The following is a 4466-nucleotide window of genomic DNA, read 5'->3' as shown; positions in this document are numbered from 1 at the left end:
TGTCAGAGTTATAGCCAAAAAAAAAAAAAAAGTGAAAAAAGTGTACCTGGTCTGACAGAGAAAGGGGTCTCTGGCTTAGGGTTCTGGCACAGGGGGGCAGTCCTTTGTCAGAGTGCTTGGCCCAAGTTTCAAAAGATGGGAGTTGCGTGTCTGTAGGAATGAGGACTTTCCTATGTGGTAATGAGAAGATTGAAATTTACAAATAAAAGGGGAGAAGGAGAGAGAAAGAAAAAAAAAGTGTACCTGGTCTGATAGAGAAAGGGGTCTCTGGCTTAGGGTTCCCAAGGCTGGAGCTAAGGGGGCAGTCCTTTGTCTGAGTTCATGGCCCAGGGGTCGAAAGATGAGAGTGGGGTGTATGAAGAAGGGCTGAGGGCTTTCCTATGTGGTAATGAGAAGAGAGAAATTTAAAAATAATGGAAGAGGAGAAGGAGAGATAGAAAAAAATAAGTGTACCTGGCTGACAGAGAGATGGGTCTCTGGCTTGAGGGTCCTGGGACTGGAGCAATGGGGGGCTTTTCTCCATCAGAATTTCTGGCCCATGTGTTGAAAAATGGGAGTGGAGTGTTTGTAGGAGTGAGTGCTTTAATATGGGGTAATGAGAAGAGAGATATTTACAAATAAAATAAGAGGAGAAGGAGAGAGAATGATGAAAAAAAAAAGTGTACCTTGCTGACAGAGAGAGGGGTCTCTTTTGTAGGAGTCCTGGGGTTGGAGTTGTAGGGGGCAGTCCTCCGTTAGAGTATCTGGCTCAGGCGTTGAAACATAGGAGTGGGATGTCTTTAGGGCAGAGAGATATCCTATGTGGAAATGTGAAGAAATAAATTTACAAATGAAAGAAGAGGACAAGGAGAGAGAAAGAAAAAAAAGTGTACCTGGGTGACAGATAGAGGGGTCTCTGGCTTGGGCATCCTGGGATTGGAGCCATGGGGGAAGTCCTCCAAAAAATTTCCTGTCCCAGTGGTCAAATGATGGGAGTTGGGAGTCTGTAGGGCTGAGGGCTTTCCTATGTGGTAATGAATAAACAGAAATTTACAAATGAAAGAAGAAAAGATGGAGAGAGAAAGAAAAAAAAACAAGTGTACCTGGCTGATAGAGACAGGGGTCTCTGGCTTGGGGGTCCCAGGGCTGCAGCTTTGGGGGGCAGTCTTCTGTCTCAGTTCTTGGTCCAGGAGTCCAAAGATGCAAGTTGGGTGTTTGTAGGGTGAGAGTTTTCCCATGTGGAAATGAGAAGAGAGAAATTTACAAATAAAAGATGAAGACAAAGAGAGAGAAAGAAAAAAGAAATGTACCTGACTGACAGAGAGAGGGGTCTCTGGCTTGAGATTCCTAGGGCTGAAGCTACAAGTAACCGTCCTCCATCAGAGTTTTTGGCCCAGGGTTCAAAAGATGAGAGTGGGGTGCCTGTAGGGCTGTGGGCTTCAATATGAGAGGGAATTAAAAAAAAAAAAAAAAAAAAGAGTACCTGGCTGACAGTGAAAGTGGTCTCTGGTTTGGGGGTCCTGGGATTAGAGTTTCAGGGGGCAATACCCCATCAGAATTCCTGGCCCAAGGGTCAAAATTGGCAGTGGGGAGTCTGTAGGGCTGAGAGCTTTACTTTGTGGTAATAAATAGAGACAATTTACAAATGAAAGAAGAGGAGGAGAGAGATAGAAAAAAGAAAGTGTACCTGGCTGACAAATAGAGGGGTCTCTGGCTTGGGAGTCCCAGTGCTGGAGCTAAGGGGGGGGGGGCAGTCCTCTGTCAGAGTTTCTGGCACACATCTTGAAAGATGTGAGTGGGTTGTCTGTAAGGCTGAGGGCATTCCTATTTGGTAATGACAAGTGAGAAATTTAAAAATAATAAAAGAGGAGAAGAAGAGAGAGAGAGAAAAAAGTGAACCTATCTGATAGAAAGAGGGGTCTCAGGCTTGGGAGTTCCGGGGATGTACCTACTAGGTGTAGTCCTTCCTCAGAGTTTCTGTCCCAGGTGTTGGAAGATTGGAGTGGGGTGGGATCAGCCTTTAGTGTAATGGCTATGTCGCTGGACTCCCACGTATTCGACCATGATTTGAGTCCCGGACCTGGTGGCTTAAACTCACGCCAGGCACGTGTGCATGCATGCCCAGGATCCCAAGAGGAGAATGGAGGAGAAGGGATTGTGGCATGGCAATCCCCCCCCCCAGGGGGGGATTTCTCGCTTTCTGTCTCTCTGTCTCTCTCTGTCTGTCTGGTGAGCGCAAGCACTCTATAACAAAATCCTCCCCCAAAAAACAGAAAAAAAATATTGAGTTGGGGTGTCTTTTGTGCTGAGGGCTTTCCTATGTGGTAATGAATTGTGAGAAATTTACAAATGAAAGAAGAGCAGGAGAGTGAAAGAAAAAATTAAAAAGTTACCTGGCTGACAGTGAGGTCTCATGCTTGGGTTACCTAGGTCTGGAGCTATGGGGGGGCAGTCCTCTGTTAGTTCCAGGTCCAGGGGTCGAAATATGGGAGTGGGGTGCGGTAGGGCTGAGGACTTTTCTATTTGTTAATGATAATAGAGAAATTTAAAAATAACAGAAGAGGAGAAGGAGAGAACAAAAAAAAAAAAAAAAGTGTACCTGGCTGAAAGAGAGAGGGGTCTCTCACTTTGTGGTCCCAGGGCTGGATCTAGAAAAGGCAGTCCTCTGCCTTAGTTTCTGGCCAAGGTGTTGAAAGATGGGAATGGGTTGTCTGCAGGGCTGAGGGCTTTTCTATGGGGAAATGCTAAGTGAGAAATTTACAAATGGAAGAAGAGGAGAATAAGAGAGAAAGAAAAATAAAAAAATGTACCAGGCTGACAGAGGGAAGGGCTTTTTTCTTGGGGGTCCCAGGGCTATAGTTATCGGGGCAGTCCTCCATTAGACTTCCTGGCCCAGGGCTCCAAAGGTAAAAGTGGGGTGTCTGTAGGGCTTAGAGATTGTTTATGTGGTAATGAAAACAGAGAAATTTACAAGTGAACAAAGAGAAGAAAGAGAAAGAAAAAAGTATACCGATCTGACAGAGAGAAGGGTGTCTTGCTTGGAGGTCCCAGGGCTGTAGCTACGTGGGCAGTCCTCCATCAGAGTTCCTGTAGCAGGGGTCAAATATGGGAGTGGGGTGTCTGTAGGGCTGAGGGATTCCAATGTGGTGATGAGAAGAGAGAAATTTATAAATGAAAGAACAGGAGAAGCAGAGAGAAAGAAGACAAAAGTATTTCTGGCTGACAGAGTGAGCAGTCTCTGACTTGGGGGTCCCAGGCTGGAGATATATGGGGAGCAGTCCTTCGTCAGAGTTCCTGTAGCAGTGGTCGAAAGATGGGAGTGTGTTTTCTGTAGGACTGAAACTATGAGTGGAAGTGCTCTGTCAGAGTTTCTGGCCCAGGGTCCAAAGATGGGAGTGGGGTGTCTGTAGGGCTGAAAGTTTTTCTATGTGCCAATTAGAAGAGAGGAAAAAAAAAAAAAAGTACCTGACTGACATAGACTGTCCCGGCCCGTGGGACAATCGGGCAGGGTGCCTGAGTGAGAGAGCAGAGGTCTGGAAGTGGCACAACTTCACAGCATGGGAGCGACACAGTGTCACAGTTCAAGATGGTATGCAGTTGCTTGTTTATTGAGGGCCAGAGAACATTCTTATATATGCAGGGTAGGAAGAGGGGGCGGGAATTGTCATGGACCTGACTGAGGACCTGCCTGAATGAGGAAGTCTCAGGGTGAATTGTCTACTCCCAGAACAAGGATAATTGAAGGTCCTTGTATGAAGGTCATGTCAGCCAATTTGGTGCAGGTGGCTCCCCACATGTCCCCCTTCTCTATTTTATAGACTGGGAAGCAGGGGGAGCTGTGCCTGTCTTAGGTTGGAGTCTTATTAGCCGAATATCCTCGGTTACCCATCATAGGAACAACCCATAGCAAGGATGGGCATCCTGTCTTAGGTGGAGGAAGTGGCAAAAGGTCGGCTAGACTCTCTTACCCGTCATTGGCTAACCAGCTCAGCGCCTCAGGTCAGATTATGATGTTGATCGATATCATGCATCTGCAGTCTAGCGTAATGGACCTGAGTAGGCCGAGAAAGGAGGGAGGTAACTTGTTGGCTGATAAACATTTTCAGTCTTTGGAAAATGACCGGACCCAGGGAGCAGACAATTAGTAACCCGAGAATTGGTCCAATTATAGGAAGCAAAAAGGGCAAGAGTCCATTCCAGACAGTTAGAAGGGAGTTGTCAGCCAGTTGTCATCTGTGGTTCCTTAGGGCTTCTTGGAGGTCATGGATCTTATTATGGACAATGTCAGACTTGTTGGCGTAAAAGCAGCACCGTTCCTGCAGGGCAAGACCTCCCTGTTCTACAAGTAAGAGGTCCAAACCCCTGTGATTTTGTAGAACCACCTCTGTGAGGGAATCTAGCTGATCCTGGATGGGGGAGATAGTGGATGCAAGCTGCTGCACATCAGAGATCAATCCTTCTGTGACCTGTTTAGGTTGAAGGGAATA

Source organism: Tupaia chinensis, unplaced genomic scaffold, assembly GCF_000334495.1.
Source record: "Tupaia chinensis unplaced genomic scaffold, TupChi_1.0 Scaffold000481_1, whole genome shotgun sequence".
In the NCBI taxonomy this organism is placed as follows: domain Eukaryota; kingdom Metazoa; phylum Chordata; class Mammalia; order Scandentia; family Tupaiidae; genus Tupaia; species Tupaia belangeri.
This window is presented reverse-complemented; position numbering follows the sequence as displayed.